This window comes from Melanerpes formicivorus, unplaced genomic scaffold, assembly GCF_026170545.1.
Source record: "Melanerpes formicivorus ecotype bairdi unplaced genomic scaffold, bMelFor1.0.p_v2 SCAF_27, whole genome shotgun sequence".
In the NCBI taxonomy this organism is placed as follows: domain Eukaryota; kingdom Metazoa; phylum Chordata; class Aves; order Piciformes; family Picidae; genus Melanerpes; species Melanerpes formicivorus.
The window spans coordinates 5,290,130-5,309,157 of NW_027142379.1; the positions used below are offsets into that span (position 1 = coordinate 5,290,130).

Sequence of the window (19,028 nt, forward strand, 5' to 3'; positions counted from 1 at the left end):
GGGGGAAAAAAATATAGAGCAACCCACTAATGAAGTCTCCACTTGTTAAAATGACTCATAAAGATAATAAAACCCCACACATTCAGGAGTTAAATCTTTCCCTATAAAAGGCTGCAGAAGCGTAATGTATATTCCAGGGTAAAGGATATTGACACATTTTTTAAGTCTTTTATAAATATTGCAATGCTTCATGGCTGCAAAGTAAAATGAACAAGTTTCAGCCTTGAAATAGGTCAATGAATATCTAGTCAGGAAGGATCAAGTCAGCAGGGAATTGTACGTTATTTGGTGGCTTTATGTGGCTATAGATATGCTTCCACGTAAGTACAACTTTCATGCACCAATAACTTTGTGAAATTTTATGGCCTGAGTTATATACCCAAGGTGTTTTCAGGTTTTCAGATCTGCACATCTGTAAACTAATTACACAGAAGGGAATGAAATGCACTTGCTTAGGTTCAGTAGACTGATTTCAGAGTTTTCAGAGACTTAATTTCAAGACAAAAAAAATAAACACAGAACTTGTTCAGGAACCCACTGGGAGCTTTTCCACTGGCTGCAGTGGAACTAAGTGCATTATATACAGCCCTTTGTTAATAGGTGGTGCTCTTAAAGTCAGTTTTTAAATTGCTGGAAATTATTCAGCAATAAAAGAGGTTTCTATTGGCTCTGAGATTGAAGACATACACCCCAAAAGAAGTGTGTAGGAATAAAAGGATGGTAAACTTATCTCTCTTTTTTTCCTCTTTCTTTCCAGGTCTAATACCAGACTAAAAGATAATACCAAAAAAAAAGGTTATTATTATGTTTACCTAACTACAGTACATAATACCTTAATGTTGCAAATGCTCTATTGACACAGGGCAAAGATGCAATCTTCCTGAATTATAGGCAGAGATTGATCCAAAACAGCTTCTCAGCAGGAGGAAATCACAAGATATGCAAGGAGGTATCTAACTGGCTCATTTGAGTGAGATCTGCTCAGCCCAGGTCCTTCAGCTCTCCTTGGGGCTTAACCACAAGCTTTGATTAGGAACTGGCTTCTTTTTGTCCCTCTGGCAAACTTGAAGAAATAAGCAAAGGGGTTGGCTGAGAGAGTCTAAAAGTCTTCCAGGTCTCTAAAGGGCAGGTTTCTAACATTTCGTTCTTTTTCCTTCAGCTGAGTGTATTGCACCACCAAAAGACAGTGGATCAAACTAACACGTTGCACTGACTTTCTTAACTCCTGTACATTTGTTATGGCAGACACTGCACAGGTCCTCTACATCATGGAGAGAGGAGTTCTCCAATGTCATCCCTCAATTCTTAAACACCGTCCTTTCCTAGTTGAAACCTCTAGTCAACCTATCTACCTTTTACACTGGTACCTGTGATCAGACAACAGTCTAGGGAGAGCCTTCATCTACCATCAAACAGGGGATGTCCTGAGAACTTAGGGGGGAAAAAAATTAAGTAATATTTTTTTTTTGTTATTATTGAAGCAAATCAATTACTCTAATTTTAAAGTTTTGCTGGATTGGAGTCAAGCATTACCATCATCTGCCAAAGACACATCAAACGAAAAGTTAAAACTCCCGTGGACGCCAAATATTTTGGCAGCCATCCATCAGTCTCTAAAAAACCTACTTCATTTTTCATAGCAGTCAGGGTTTTCTGAAGTTAATCTATTAAATACACAATTACTTTCACATAACAGTAAGCCAATGGCTTGAACCTTTTGACTGCAGCACAACTGAAGCCGAGGGCAGCACTGCTTGAAGGGGTCTCTGAATGTCCCCAGTTGCAGAGCAGGCTCCTGCAGGTGGAGCATGGTTCACAGTATCACTTAGGTTGGAAAGGACCTCAAGGATCATCGAGTCCAACCTATCAACACAGACCCCATGACTAGACCATGGCACCAAGTGCCACGTCCAATCTCCTCTTGAACGCCTCCAGGGTCGATGACTCAACCACCTCCCTGGGCAACCCGTTCCAATGACAAATGACTCGCTCGGTGAAGAACTTCCTCCTCACCTCGAGTCTAAACCTCCCCTGGCGCAGCTTGAGACTGTGTCCCCTTGTTCTGGTGCTGGTTGCCTGGGAGAAGAGGCCAACCCCTTCCTGGCTACAACCACCCTTCAGGTAGTTGTAGAGGGCAATGAGGTCACCCCTGGTTCCTGCACGCTCTATAAATTCAGGACATAAAGGTGGTTCCTGTCCAGACTTTTTAAAAGTATTTGATTTTCTGTGTTGGGGCCATTTAATTTTCTATGAAAGACTGATAACAATTGGTTATTTTCCAATACCATTTCCCTGCGGTTTTTCAACAGAAAGATGTCTTTCCCAAATGTCATGGTTTGATTGTCTTCTTGATTTCAGCACTGGCAATGAAGGTCATTACAGGAGAGTATTGCCACCTCCCTGCTTCCCAAGTTGCCCTTACAGAGAAAGAAAAAAAAATACAATGTCTCTTTTAAGCACCTTGGGAAGCTGGAAGATATTCTCTCTAAGCAGTTATTATTTAGAACAAAAATGAAAAATGTTTTAAAATAATAAAACAAAATTGGAGGACTTCTGAGAAGGTGTTTTTGTTTTTTTAAAGTCTTCATTCTCAGTCTCATCACAGTCCCAAGCCATGCCAGGGGAAGTTTAGGCTTGAGGTGAGGAGAACGTTCTTCACAGAGAGAGTTGTTAGCCATTGGAATGGGCTGCCCAGGGGGGTGGTGGAGTCACTGTCCCTGGAGGTGTTCAAGAGGGGACTGGACATGGCACTTGGTGCCATGGTTTAGTCATGAGGTCTGTGGTGACAGGTTGGACTGGATGAACTTTGAGTTCTCTTCCAACCTTGGTCAGTCTGTGATTCCCATGCACAGCAATGTAGGACAACAGCAAGGAGGAGGTTTGTTTGGCATTTCCTCCCCCCCAACTTGGTACCCCAACCATCTCTTTCTCTCTCCTTTCCTTCCACTACATTTTCTACTTAATTTTTAAGGGGGTTATTTTTATATTTCATTTATTACTTTTATTTCTTTGTTTTAATAACCTTTCCCTTGCCATTAAGCTTTTTTGTTGACACAAAAGAGCCTAGACAAAAGTCCTGCATGCTACAAGATTAAATAAAAATTGTCAATACAGTGGATAACTAAAAAATTTTCCAGAATTTACCAGAACCTCCTGTGGCAAAACCTGGTCTAAAAATCTTTTCCCTCTGCTTCTCACCAGCACTACCAGAAAACAAGGGAGAGAAACAGAGTTTTAACAGATGTGCTCATAAGGCCTGTGAAGAAGACACACATTTTCCTCATGCCCCTCAGAAACCCCAGCTCTCACACTAGGTAGGACTCACTATTACATTTTACTTCACTGATCTCTTCCATTAAAGAGGCAAAGACAACTAAAGTGAGCAGAGGAAGGAGAGCAGAGAAGTTAACCTTCTGCTGTTTTCCTGTTAAAAAAGGGTTTCTGCAGCATTTCAGTAGCCTTATGAAAAAAAGATCTTTGGGATACTTAGGGTGTGAGACTGAAAAGAGCAGCAGAGTGATGGGGATTTACTAGAAATTTGCTAGCACACGTACACTGCTCACTCAAAGACCTTCCAAAATCGCCTCTGGTGGCCACATGTGGTTGCCTCCTGGCATTTCTGTTCAAAACAGTTGCTTGAGCAGACTGACAACTGGAGGACAAAACAAGCATAGTGCTATTTGTGCTGGAGCAAAAGCAGGTTTTCATGTGGGAAAAGGGGGAAAACAGAGGCGTTTGGGACCTGAGAGACAAGAAATCATTTACATACATGCTGCTGCAGCACGTTGCTACATGTTCCTCCTTTCTGTGACTGTGTTGCTCTGTAGTGGTTTCTCATGCTACTGAAATCTTTTTAGAAGCAGCTACCTCTTGAACTGCCAGTTTAAAGCCTTTGCTTATTAGTGACAAATAAGTTTTGGGAAGGCATGAAAATATTTTGCTAAGTAGGCAATATTTTGCTAAGTAGGCTGGCTCTAGAGTTTGCAAATAGACTGGAGACTATTTCACCACTCCTAGCAGTGCAAGTACTATTTTGTACCTGCCAAAAAGAAATGAAAACAAATCCTCTGAAGTATCTTTCCAAAACAAATAATAGCCAGTATTACATAAATATGGCCTGTGTGGTCTTTCCTTCATAAAGAATATTCATCACAGCAAATTCAAAGGAAGATTTGGTTTTAAAATGTCTGGAGAAAGGTGGATTTTTGCCCTGCATTCAACTTTTTCCACAAGCTTTTGTGGCTTTGTTTTCTTGCAAAATCCTATAGGGCTTTCTCAAAAGTAGCATTACAGTCAACCAAACCACAAGAGAATGAGAAATATTTTCTGTACTACTATATTGCTTAAAAGAAGATGTAAAGTTAATCAAAGCAAGCATGACATATAGGAATCCAGCTACATTTCCAATAATCCCAGCTGCTGTTTTACACAGAGAAGCCTTGTGAGTGGGGTTATTTGAAAGAGTGAGAGGACATGCAGTGGTTTTTCCAGTGGGAAATGTAACACGGATTCATGAGAAGTGTCACACTAAATGGTGTGAGAGTTGAGTTCGTAGAATCATAGAATGGTTTGGGTTGTAAAGGACCTTGAAGATCACCTAGTTCCAACTCTCCTGTCAGGGGCAGGGACACCTTACCCCCTCAGGTGGCTCAGTTGGTAGCGCATCAGACCCTTAATGGGAAGGTCGTGAGTTCAAGCCTGCAGTGGGCAGTAGTGTCCTCTCTACTCTAGTCATGAGGTCTGTGGTGACAGGTTGGACTCGATGATCTTTGAGGTCTCTTCCAACCTTAGGAATACTCTACCTTCCACTAGCCCAGGTTGCTCAAGAACTCCTCCAACCTGGCCTTCCACACCTCCAGAGAGGGGGCATCCACAACCTCCCCCGGCAAGTCACCTGTGTTCCAGTGACTCACCACCCTCACTGTAGAGAATTTCTTTCTAATCTGCAGTCTAATTCCACCTTCCTCAAGCTTCAATCCACTCCCTCTCATCCTATCACTACAAGGCCTTGTAAAATGTCCCTTCCCAGCTTTCTTGTAGCCTCCTTCAGGTACTAGAAGGCTACTACAATGTGTCTCTGGAGCCTTCTTTTCTCCAGGCTTCCTTTGTTTTTTGGTGGTAGCTGTATTTGTATTTGGAATGTTATGCAGCTTGTGGTACTGGAAAATGATATTATTTAGAGTAAGTCTGTAAAACAGGCATGAATTGTTTTTCCAAGCAGATTTGTACAACAGGAAAAAAAAAAAAAGAGGTTTGGTGCAGGAAAAGAAAATTTCCCAGCCATGTTGCCATTGTTGATGCTATCTCCCATAAGAAATAATTTTTTATTAGGCACTATTTATTCAGTAAGTTAAAAACTTGTAAATAAAACACATTGACAGTCCCACTTTAGAAATAAATATTGGCAGCTAATAAGTACTTGGCATCATGGGAAACAGCACTGAAGCAGCAATAATCAGACGAAATTGCAGCAAGAAGAAATAAACCACAAGAGAAGACAATGAACACACAAAGTTAATATTCACTATAATAATTAACAAACACATTGCAAAAATGAGAGAGGGAAAGAGCTTGTTTCAATATGAAACAAGCACAGATGTTTCCAAGACTGACAATATCATGTGCCTCTTCAGTGGCAATAAGATCTGCGTGTGCTCCCTGGCAAACTTCTCATCACTTTCAGTTCAAACTGTTCTCTTTTGGGTCTATTTCCACAACCATACACCTAATAAAGCTTTGAGGTATTTTTGATTGGGAAAAAAAATTATTCCTCAGGATGCAACATATGAGTTGGCTCTTCACCTGGCAGAGCTGTGCTTAGTGGGGTGGACACAGTCTCAAGCTGTGCCAGGGGAAGTTTAGGCTCGAGGAGAAAGTTCTTCACGGAGAGAGTCGTCCGTCATTGGAATGGGCTGCCCAGGGAGGTGGTGGAATCACCATCCCTGGAGGTGTTCAAGAGGGGATTGGATGTGGCACTTGGTACCATGGTCTAGTCATGAGGTCTGTGGTGACAGGTTGGACTGGATGATCTTTGAGGTCTCTTCCAACCTTGGTGATACTGTGACACGGGTGGGACACAGCCTGGAGTGTCCTTTGGTCAAGCTGAGGCTTTCCCTATCCTAGGGGCTGACACCAGGGTGCCTGTTAGCTTTGAGGCTTCCCAGAATGGCTTGAAAGATCTGTCTGGCCCTTGGTTTAATGGGAGGAGAGGTTGCAGTAGTGAATTTGGGGGCAGAGTGGAGGAAATGTTTCTCTCTGTCTGAAATTTCCCAAAGAAATTCTATGTTTATGGTTGTGCTAGATCTTTTCACCACAGCTTCAGAAATAAGGACAAACTCTATTGGCTGGCTGGGAGGGAAAAACAAAAACCATACTAGAAATCAAGGGAAAAAAAAACCCAAATTTTTTGTTCCTATAACAATTTCCTCATGCTCTATTTTTGATTGTCTTTCTATACTCACGGAATTTTCACAGATTGAGATTCTCTTTGGCTGGCTGCCCAAGCAGCCAGTAAAGCTATGAGGTCATTGATGCTGTCTGCAGAAAGCTCTTTGCATTTTCTGCAAATAATGCAAGCTCTCTTTTGCCCTTCCCTCCATCCCTCCCTCCCTCTCTCTGAGTTTCCCCTGACTCCCTCTGACCAAATTCATTTTGGAAGTCTGGTGGGTGTGCATTAGGTATGCTATCATGTGCACTACATCTATCCTACTTGGGGGTGGGGATGGAATTTTTGGCTGAGATTTGTTGGGTTTTTTTCTCATTGACTGTTGAGAATAGTTGGCTGTTTTGGGTCTGAGGTTTTGCCTTCTCATGACCAGGAACCCAAAATATCAGCTTTTGTGATGTGGGACTACTGCAGACATCAATTCTATGCCAGTCCTGGGTACTTGGTGTGCTAAGGATGGGGGTCAGAAAAAGAAGTCTTTCACTTTTCAGTCTCAAGTGCAAATGAAGCAAAGAAGAAAGTGTAAGAAGGAACAGTGTCTAAGTGAAATATAAAGGTATGAGAGCAGGATATGCGCTCTGTTAAGGGATTAATACTGTGCAAGCTATCTGCTTGTTACTAGATAGGGTTTTAGATAAAGCCCTGGGGCTTTTGGTTTGGGGATATTTCTTCATTATATTTTTTGTCCTCATCTGCCCCAAATGACAGCATATTGCAAGTACTATCATGAATACATTTCTTACCTAAACCAGTATTGTTTCTCCTTGCATTACTTCTGTATAACAGACATTTCTGCACTGAGCGGAAGAGTTTCCTTCCCTCCTCATGCATGATATTCTCTGAGCTGCATGCAAATCTCCAGTAACTGTGATTACTATCAGCAAATGATAAACCCACAAACCATCAGGTTCCAGGCTTTGTAGCCTACCATCATTTTCTACTTCTATAGCATTTAAAACCTACCTCCCCTAAGGCACAATTGGAAGTCTGGTTTAATTAATCCTTTTCAAAAAGCAGCCATTGGTTTGCGCCAACTTGTTTCATAGACTACAAAGTACAAAGCTGAGGCCATACTCTCTTGGTTACCACAACATGATAGCATGCACTTACACCAGGCCATCTGGCTATCTAATTGCATCTTGTAAGCATGACTCTAAATGAAATGTTTCTGTTTGTGGCTAGGACACTTTGAACAATGAAAATACCAGATGATCATTCACCAAACTGATATTACATTAAAACTTTATAATAACAAGCAAACTCATGCTGACAAGCACAGTCTAATAACATTCTGCCATTCATCATAATTAGGAGCCTGTGATAAATTTGATGTTCTCCTCTTTGTTTATATACCCCTTTTAAAGGCACTTGTTTTCTTTTTAAGTTCTGGTAGAGACCATTAGTCATTGTGTTCAGACAAGGGAAATAGGGAACAGAAAGAACAAAACTTGTTAACTCTTCCATGCAGCTTGTAAATGCAGTGGGTCACGTTAAGAGACCATACCAAAAATGCCCCCACATAACAACTACAATACCCATCTCACAGAGAAAAATTAGGGGCTTCTAATTCTTTTGAGTTGATTCTGTAAAGGGTTGATGTCCTCTTCCTAGTATAAAACCTGAATAATTCCATAAATCCTTCAAATGGTTTGTAGAACTATTTGTAGACTACAAGAGGGATTCCACCCCACCAGGAGGTGTCAGATGTTTTGATCTACATTATCATATACCAGACAACCTGGGACACATTCCTTACAACCACCAGTATTAGGTAGCTATGAGTTTAGGGGGTGCTATGTTGGACTTGATCAGCTTTGAGGTCTCTGCCGACCTTGGTGATTCTGTGTGTGTAATCCAGAAACTGTATCACCATCAGGTCTTATGGTAGTGCTGTTAGTCATATGCTTGTTTTAAGAGCAAAGTTTGGGAGAATATCTCTCTTAAAATATTTTCAAACTATAAAGTTAAAACACACAAAAAAAAAAAAAAGAAGACAGACAGACAAGAAAGTAGAAACAATAGGAAAATGCTATATATAGCCCATCTACAAAAGCTGAAGAATCTGCCTTGTGAAGGAGACACAAATCCCTAGTCTGTTGGGATCCAATCTTTGTAGACTCAATCTTCATGCTGGATTAACTTGTGATGATGACTTCAAAAGCACCAGGTTTTCACCTCAAGCGTTCAAAGCAACACTGAAAAGAAAAAAGCCCACACAAGACTCCCCAACCTGGTTTTGATGTGGAATGTGTTGCCCAGGATGACTGGGACTCACTGAGCAGTCCTGAGCCTCTAATCTACATTGTTCAAGAAAAGGACTTTGAAATGCATCTTATGGCGTAGAATGATTTTGTGGTGCAGATGATTATGCAACCTGATACAAGCCTTTATATAATTTAAGATGCAATCCTCAGATTCTGCAGAAGGGAAATATAGCCAAAATGTGTGGGATAATCTCTTAGTTACAGCATCATATAGCTTTGCAAATATATGTCTGATGTTTACTCTATGCATTATTCAAGTCTATGCAGTTTCAGGGATAACTTCACTATGTATGTTATGTTGATATATAATTTAGCTATTTTTTCAGCTCCTGTGTACTTCAAATTGTACATATTTTAATTTTCTTGTCATGCTTCAAGAAATACCTACATCTGAGCTTCATACTTCTACCCCAACACGGAACAGGTGCATCTTTGTTTTGACTAGGAAACATTAGGCTCTGTATCAAAAGCTGACTACAGTTTTTTTTTCCATTTTTGTTTAAAATAGAGTGCTTGTTACAGGGGAATAAATTACAACAACAACAAGGAATCACAGAATTACAGAACTGTAAGGGTTGGATGGGATCCCAAAGATAATCTAGTTCCAACCCCAGTGCCATGGGCAGGGTGACCCTCCACTAGATCAGGATGCCTAGAGCCACCCCCAGCCTGGCCTTAAAATCATCCAGGGATGGGGCTTCCACCACCTCCCTGGGCAACCAGTGTCTCACCACACTTATGGTGAAGAACTTCTTCTTGGCATCTAATCTAAGTCTTCTCTCCTCTAGCTTGGATCCATTCCTCCCAGTCCTATCACCACCTGACATCCTAAAAAGTCCCTCAACAGCTTTCTTGTAGGCCCCCTTCAGATATTGGAAGGGTACAATAAGGTCTCCTGAGAGCCTTCTCTTCCTCAGACTGAACAGCCCCAACTGTCAGCCTGATCTCATATCAGAGGTGCTCCAGCCCTCCGATCGTCCTCGTGGCCCTTCTCTGGACATGCTGCAGCATGTCTGTATCTTTCTTGTGTGAGGGGTTCCAGTACTGGACATAGTACTACAGGTGAGGTCTCACTAGAGCCATGTAGAAGAGGAGAATCACCTCAGTCAACCTGCTGGCCACACTTCTCTTGATGCAGCCCAGGATCCAGTTGGTTCACATTTCCTATCTTTCTGCAAAGCAGAGCCAGTAATTATTCTTCTAACGGCAAGGTGATAATTGCCATGTAACGTTAGAACAGCTTTGCTTGGAGGTGCTTTTTGTTTTCACTTTTGATCACTGTTCCTGAAAGGCCTGACAACCTATAAGCTAGGCATTGTACAAAGTTTGGGTGAGAGATTGGGAACACTGTCCAAACTCAACCCTGAGCCAGGTAGTAGAAAGTTCATCTCATGTCAGAAGAACAGTATTGAAGGTTCCAGCCAGAAATCAGATATATGCCTAAGGATGAAAGGTGATGATAATCTTGAAGATTAAATAAAGAAATGTTTCTGAGCACAGTTCCATATTTTCTAATGAAATGACAAAGTTGTTTCCACTTTGGAAAGTGTTTTTCGCAAGGCTCTGCGTTTGAGGTTAAGGTCGGTGTCTAAAGGGCAAACAATACGGGATCAGGGAATAGCTGGTTCAGAAAATTACAGACCAAACGAGGAAAAAACAAATGAGTAGTTTTAAATGGCTCCACAGTAAATAACAATGCATCATAAACCCAAATATATTTTCATTTAAATGCTAATACCACCTTTGTCTTCCAGAAATAAAGAAAATTAATAGGAGCAACATTAATGTACTTAGATCAGGCTCAGCAACCAGTAGCTACCAGCAAGAATATTTACCACTTTGCAAGCAAATGGACATTTCAGAGCTATGTCATTTTGCAGCTCTTGGTGCTGAAATAAACAACATCCCCCAGTTGTTCCTGCTACTGGTTCACTCTACTCCATTTCCCTAGGGTGAAGCTGAAATACACAGGAGTATAAACAAGGGGAAAACAAATGTTCCTTCACGTAAGGGTCCTGTGATGTGGTCATGTCATATGACAGCCTGAAACATCCAGGAGTATAAACAGAGAAAGGGTGGGGGAGGAACCTATGTTCCTTCATATGGTGGCCTGTGATGTGGTACAGAGTCACACATGCAGAGCTTCAAATTCAGCGCACCAAAATGATGGTGTGGATGGAAAATTCATCCCTGTCCAGAACAGATGCAGTAAAATAAAGTGTTCTGAGCTGATATTTGCCTTGGCAACATTTCCAAAATCTCTCCCAGACCTTTGCACGCAGGTTGTTTGGATCTGCACTCAGCCTAAACTGCAGGTAGAGCAATATGCCTCCCACTGCCTGTGACTCTGCTCAGCAGCATCCAGATATGCTGCTAAAAGCTTCCTTTTAAATTATTTCTGATCAGGTGTGAGACAGAGGAAGAATTTAGGATCAGGGAGGGGGCAAGCTGTAGGAAAGGAATAGCAGAACACGAGAAATGGGATTTTGTGTGTCACCATATTGCTGAGCTAAAATATTTGTAGCATTTTTGCTATGATAAATCAGCTTTCACATATTTAGCACCAACTCTCTTTTCAAGCCAGTTTAAAATTTACCAGGCATATGCTCTACAAATGAAGACATTTTCCTGTTTTAGGATTTACAGGAACACACTCTTTATCCCTAGACCCTGTCAGAACTAAGTCAACAGTCTCATTGCCTCCTAGAGAGGCAGGTTATCCCTCAGGACATTCATCACAGCAACACTCAGGTTCATGCAGACACATTGAAGCAAAATGCAGGGACCCACAGTGCAAACCTGCACTCTCATGCTTTCGAGGGGGACTGGGGCACAAGTAAGCACTGGGGGCCACCCCCAGGCTCTTTCCAGACACAGCAAGAAGATGGCACCAAGAAAGAGGTGACTATACTCATCAGGAAGCTGTTAAGCATGGGCCGTCATGCCACACTGCTGGCATGAGATTCTAGTTGGCACATGGAGGTAGCGACTGGTAATAGCACAAGAAAGACATGGATCTGATGGAGCAAGTCCAGAGAGGGCCACAAAAATGATCAGAGAGTTGGAACACCTTCCCTGGTGAGGAAGAAGGCTGAGAGAAGTTGGGGTTGTTCATCTTGGAGAACAGAAGGCTCTGGGGAGACCTTGTTGCAGCCTTTCAATACTTAAAGGAGCCTTATGTGAAAGTTCAGGACAGACTTTTTAGAAGAGCCTGTTGCAATAGGACAAGGGATAATAGTTTTAAACTCCAAGAGTTTATTAAGATTCATACTAGACATGAGGAAGAAACTTTTTACCATGAAGGTGGTGAAACACTGGCCCAGATTGTCCAGGGATGCCCCATCCTTGCAAGCATTCTGTGTCAGGTTGGACTGAGCTCTGAGCAAGCTGATGCAGTTGCAGATGTCCCTACTCACTGCAGTGGGGTTGGACTAGATAACCTTTAAAGGTCCCTTCTGACCTAAAACATTCTGTGATGCTATAAATAATGTCCTCCACCTGAAAGCAAATCTCAACACTTCCTTGTCTCTCTCAGTGCAGGAATACAAAGGTGTACTATGAAGCTGTGCAAAGGCAAAGGGCAATGTTTCCAACCAGGGCATGCATGCAAGAATTACCTGCTACAAGGGTTTGCAGGGAATTACATGACCAAAGTATATAGGAAAGGACGAGATGCATCTGTGCAGGTAGGCTCACAGGTGGCTAATGGAGGAGGGGTTAGCTCAAGTGTAGCTTATGGAGACATTGAAAACCTGCCTGGCCCTGTTCCTGTGTGACCTGCTCTAGGTGATCCTGCTCTGGCAGGGGACTGGACTAGATGATCTTTTGAGGTCCCTTCTAACCTTTAACATTCTGTGAATCTGTGACGCCTGAACTGCTTTTGCCAGCACAGGGCAGGCAAGGGGGAAGAAACTAGAGACAGCAAAAGACTGTGCAAGGGGAAAAGATCACTTCTCCCCCCTGCCCCCCCAATTGTTTGTCTATCCACTGATAAACATGAAAATTAGACTCTGTAGGTCTTTTGACCTGATATGGGAGCTTTTCATGCATTTCATTACAAAGATGTTATACAACAAAGAGAGAATTCTGTCATCAGGAAGAGATTTAATCTGCCACCCAGAAGAACACACACACATACACTGAAGTTTGAATGTTCTCATGTACTGTGTTTGGTTTAAACAATTTAAAATAACCATTTATTCAAGAAAACCCATCTATCAACTCAACTAGCATTCAAAGCTTGTTGACAAAAATGTACCAATAGAAAATGAAAGCTAGGGCTTAAAGCCAAAATTCAATGGTGGTGCCAAATTCACTGTAATGCTGTTTAGCGCATCTTCCATGTGGATATAGGACCACTCAGAGTAACAGGATCACATTTCCAGCACATAAGAAATGAAGTCACATATTCTTGCTGTGTCTCCTCCCTGTGACGCCTTGCTGTACGGTTTGCATGAGAAAGAGCTCATTATGCCCCCCCATGATCCCAAATGCCCAGCAGAGATAACAGTCTAAATCATTTGTTCTCTTTAAAATAATTTATTCATAGGTAAGAATATGAAAATGTGCCCTTTATGAAGTTTATCTGTATCTATAGCAAACACAACTTAAATTAATTCTTCATCTTCAGAACTGGGGAAGTTTGACTAAGGCATTAGGGATTTTTTTTTATTAACCTCCATTAATTCAGTAGTCCTACCAGGTTGATAACAAATAAAAATGAATGGCTAAGAAGTTTCTTCTTATTAAAAGGTGTGAGTGAGTGCAATTAAACATGCCCTACATATCTCAAGATATATTACATATTCTAATATAACTCCAGGGTTAATAAGGATGTGAAGCTTATTAGTCTGTTGACTAGTGATCACATGTAGTACATCATTTCTGGAGGAGGAGGAAATAATGACTGTTCTTAATTTCCCCTCACAGTTTTGATTTTATTTTTGGCATCTGTACAAAATTCTGACATATCCCACTACAATTTAATTCTAATTAGATCAGTAAATATGGTTCAATGAATTGACTAAAGATATACAAATACTACAGAATGTGATACAGAATCACCAAGGTTGGATGAGACCTCAAAGATCATCAAGTCCAACCTGTCACCACAGACCTCATGACTAAACCATGGCACCAAGTGCCACGTTCAATCCCCTCTTCAACACCTTCAGGGATGGTGACTCCACCACCTCCCTGGGCAGCCCATTCCAATGGCTAATGACACCCTCAGTGAAGAACTTTCTCCTCACCTCAACCCTAAACTTCCCCTGGCACAGCTTGAGACTGTGTCCTCTTGTTCTGGCACTGGTTGCCTGGGAGAAGAGACCAACCCCTTCCTGGCTATAACCTCCCTTCAGGTAGTTGTAGAGGGCAATGAGGTCACCCCTGAGCCTCCTCTTCTGCAGGCTAAACAACCCCAGCTCCCTCAGCCTCTACTCATAGGGCTTGTGCTCGAGGCCTCTCCCCAGCCTCCTTGCCCTTCTCTGGACACATTCAAGTTCCTCAGTGTCCTTCTTAAGCTGAGGGGCCCATACTACTATGTGGGGAAAAAAGTTGTATTGAAATCTGTATACAAACCTCTGCAAAATTCTTGTACTTCTGCTCTTTTTGATTTCAGACAAATCTAATTTTCCTTTAGTCTATGGATTTTTAAGCAAGTGCCTCAGCCCCTTAGAATCAGTCCTTGCTTACTTTGATTTACCATAAAAATCCTAGTCCGAGCTTTCAGCAGTTCTAAGTTCACGTATGTTTCAGGACCAATGCATATTTAGCACATGAGGAAGAAATAAAACTCTGATCAGATACACTTTTTAAAGCAAAAAAAATAATGCATAAAAGAAGAGGGGAGAAAAATGCCAGCCCACTCTATTTAATATGACACAATGGATTAGGGTGAGAGGAGAAAAAAAACTCACAAACATGAGAATACGTCAGATGATGTAAAGGAAACTGATACGGGATGCTGCTAATATGATGACACTGAAGGAAGCAAGCACACAATGTTACACCATTTAAAAGCTAAGTCAAGATAAGCCTGCTTTATGTGTCATTTAGAATGAATGGACTATATTAATATACAGCCCATATTTTTAAAATTGCCTCTAAAATAAAATGAACAATGCTTTTGCTCCCTGCACAAACCAAGCTCCTTTATCGGCACAGCACTGAGTCAGTTAAAAAGTAAAGCTCCTTAGCATAGATAAAAATTCAATGAAGAAAAATCATCTCTCGTGATGAAATACTGAAAATGAATTATTTTAGTTGCTTTTGCTCCTTGCTAGAGTGCTAATTATGAAAGCATAATTTAATTAAGGGTTTGGTTGAATTTCAGACCCTAGTATGAGCTCATCAAACATGAAGACTCCCGGACATTAGGTGCTAAATCTAAAGCTTAATCCTTTCTTCTGAACCAGTTTTCTGCAGAGGTCCAGTTTATGACAGCTTCTTACCTCACACACATGGATGTTTCAATGAGCTGCTGTGGGGAGGGTATTCCTATGATGAAATGTGCAACATCATAGCAGTCACTAAACAGTCATCAGCTGAACTTGTATGTAATAATCAGGTAATCTGCTGTCATTCTCCATGTCAGCTACCCTAGGTTCACTGATCTCACTACCTATTTGAAGAAGATAATTGGACCAGGGACTCCGGTATTCAGTGGTGGGCAACACCTTCCTGGTTGCAGACATCTGCTTTCTGTCTGCAAGACCAAAAAGCTTGGTCACAGCCAGCAAGGGCTCCAAGAGCTATGACAGATGTAAATAACTCCATTACTTTGCAACAACTGAGAAACTATGACACAAATATCTGCCATATTAACCATAGTTGTAGTGCAATTTAGACTGGAGAAAAAGGGTCTACTGACACATTCATCCCCTTTCAAGGCAGAAGCAATCAAGGAACTCCATTGCTTTTATGGTAATACCCAATTACTCTGTCTGTTATAGAGAATCTAAACTTGTTAACCCTTATCTTCCAAACTGATTATACAAACAGTTCTCAAAAGAAAACATCCACATCAAAGTAATTCAGTTTTTTTCCCCCCATACCTTTTTGTTGTTTTCCTCCCCCTCCTCCCTCCTTTTTTTTTTTCTCCCCTTGCCTTTCCCTACCCTTTTCTTTTTGACAGTGGAAAAAGAAAATACAAACCCAGATAAGACTGTATTTACATTAAAAAAAAGACACCCTTTCCCCCCCTCCCAATCTCACTTAAAAAAGAGAAGTGTTTCATTTAAAGGGGAAAAAAAAACCCCTGTAATCAAATCTAGTAATAAAAGTCATACATTGTTTAAATTTTTTTTTCCATAAGGAAATATTTTCCACAAACATGTAAAATAAAAGGCAATCCATGAAATAATACAGTGATTTCTTCTACTGACAAGCATGTAGAACTGGATCTGTGAGATTACTTCTGATTTACTGAGGGGCATTAAGATGCTGTGGTGATCAGAGAACTGAAACTGAAGGGGCAGCAGAAAATACTGCAGCTGACAGGAGGTATGGCACCTATCACAGCTGGTATTCATGGCCTACAGGAAAAGTGAAAACAGCCTAATTATATATTTATATTCACATTTATACATTATTCTACCGGAAGGCTTCACGGGAAGCACAAATCTCTGATTGCAAGTAACTCCTTGGACCATACAGGTTTTCATTACTTCCTAGACATCAAAGGATTGCTGCTGTAAACTGAGCCTGTGTTTATATTTTCCTCTCATTTTACGACGACTGGATGGTCTAAAAGCTTACTTGAAACCATTACATTTTGGACCGCAACTTAATGTCATTGCTACCCCAATCAATTTTTAAAGACATACTTCCATCCTTTTAAGAAATACAATTTCTAAGCAGCTCATTAGACTTTTCTTTGTTGTGTGGGAAAAAAACAAAACTCAAATACCTTGATTCCCAGACCAGGTGCACTTCTGATTTTTCTTTACACTGTGAGAAACAGCTTGAAACTAAAGTGGGGTTTTTTTTTGGGGGGGAAAGGTGTTTTATTTTTGTTTTTGATGGAGAAAGTGACAGGCCTGATCCATTGCATTTGACAGTTTATATCCCCATAGCCTGAGCTGAAAATCTGGTTAGGATTGAACAGATTTATCTGGATTCCCCAGACTCGTCTTTGCCTTGGTGATATCAGTCTGTGACAATAAGTTGAGTTTCTCTTAGGAAACAGAAAGCAACCCTGGCTGATGCCTTTCCCTTTGCCATTGCTGGGAGAAAAGCTCTCAATTTTATAGCATAAAGCTATCTCCAGCAATGGATAGGCAAAAACATACCCTGTGAGACCGAACAGCAGCCTTCCAGTACCCAAAGGGGGCCTCCAAGAAGGCTGCAGAGGGACTGTTTACAAAGGCCTGCAGTGATAGGATGATGGATAATGGTTTGAAATTAGAAAAAAGTAGATTTACAGGTTAGGAGCAAGTTCTGCACCAAGCAGATGGTGGAATGCTGGAACAGGCTGCCCAGTGAGGCAGTTGAGGCCCCATTCCTGGAGGTATTCAAGGTCAGGCCTGACATGGCTCTCAGCAACCTGATCTGGTGGAGGGTGTCCTTGCCGACTGTAGGAAGTTTGGACTAGATGACCTTTGGAGGTCACTTCCAACCCAAACCATTCTATGATATGCCAAAAAGCCTAAAAGTGTTTCTTCTAAAGGCAGTCATCACCCACCCAAGGCACCAGCAGTCCAAAGAGATCTGAGTTAGCAGGGTCAGCCCAGATAAAACAATATTCCTGCATCAAGCTCCTACACACTTGTAGCACCACAGACCATCATTTTGAACCTCTGCTCTGCTGCTCTTACAAAGGACAGGGCTCCATATCACTACAGCATTGATAGAGTTATTACTAAATCTTCCCAGTTAGGCTCTTCCAGGAAGGAATTGGCAGTGAGTAGGAGGCATCACTGTATCCCAGGAGCTTTGCAAGCTATAGAAATTCTCAAGCCTCCAGTGAAACCTTGCTGGTATGTGTATGCATGTACTTCTGCACACAATGTTTGGTTTTAGAAGCATCTGGGTAACGGTATTTTATTATTTCAATTTTGCTCCCTCAAGATGAGATGCTAGAATGTAAGTAATGAATAAATATGGGATGTTAGGAAGAAGTTCTCCATAGAAAGAGTGACTGGCCAATGCAATGGGCTGCCCAGGGAGGTGGTGGAGTCACCATCACTGGAGGTGTTTAGGAAGAGACGGGATGGGGTGCTTGGTGCCATGGTTTAGTTGATTAGATAGTGCTGGATGATAGGTTGGACTCTGTGATCTCAAATGTCTTTTCCATCCTGGTTAATTCTATTCTAAAAGGTCATGCGGTCACAAAGTCAGCCTGGGCACCATTTGATGCAAGGGACTATGAAAGGGTTTGTGCCAACAAAGTATTTGGGGTCTATTTATTTTCCAAATTGAAAAAAAAACAACCCCAGACTATATATAGAATCAAGTGATCAATGGTCTCTAGATAAGACCAAGTATAGACAGATACCCACATTCAGATGTGAAAAACAGGATGATGTTTTGGATTGTTTAAAAAAACATGGGCAATGGCATTTACAAATCTTCCCTCTTAACTTTGGCCATTGTATTTGTGGATAGATGCCCCAGCCTGAGTAGAGCACTGCTTATAGGAAATGTTAGAAATTGCATCTCTCTAATGTGTGATAGTTCACCTTCAACTTCAGTTGTGTTGTGCATTCAACCAACATGCTTCTACATCACTAAAACTAACACAGTTTTAAGGCCGCATTAAGGACCTCTGAACAGAAAATTGAAGATACTTCAGTTGAAACCTCTTCAGCAATGTTGAAAATTGCACCCAAGCACTTCTCATCCCCTACCCTTCCTTACTGTCTGTGCAAGTATAGAGCTTTAGGGGTGGGGGGGGAAAGCCTAAAATAAAAGCACAACATACTGTTGTAATAAACATCACAGCATGTTATTTTGAGGGAACAGGGAAATGCAAAGTAGCAAAATGTTATTACTCAGTTTAGGACTTTATTTTGTCATTTTAATGACTGCTATTCTTGTGTAAAGATCCAGGGAATCTTAAATAACTCTGAACTGCCAGAATCTCAACTTTAAGTCTCATTCTTTTGAGATTCCCAGCACTGCAGTGCTCCCTAGAGTTATCTCCCAGGGAGGTCCCAGGGAAAACTCCAAACCAGTCAGCCTTGCTGGATGCTCAGACATCCAATGGAAAGAGGAGTACCCAAGGAAGGGTTCTCAATAGGTCAGATTTAGTGCAGGTCGCTCACTTATTTACTATTCACATGTTTCTAGTAACGTGTCTACTAAAAACACTGGTAAAC

At 41.4% G+C, this 19,028-nt stretch overlaps 1 long non-coding RNA gene across 4 annotated transcripts in view; it reads right to left on the bottom strand.

Annotated features, from left to right (window-relative positions):
* Positions 1 to 19,028, bottom strand: part of LOC137448957 (uncharacterized) — a 149,947-nt gene that overhangs the window by 30,452 nt on the left and 100,467 nt on the right. The window lies entirely within an intron of this gene.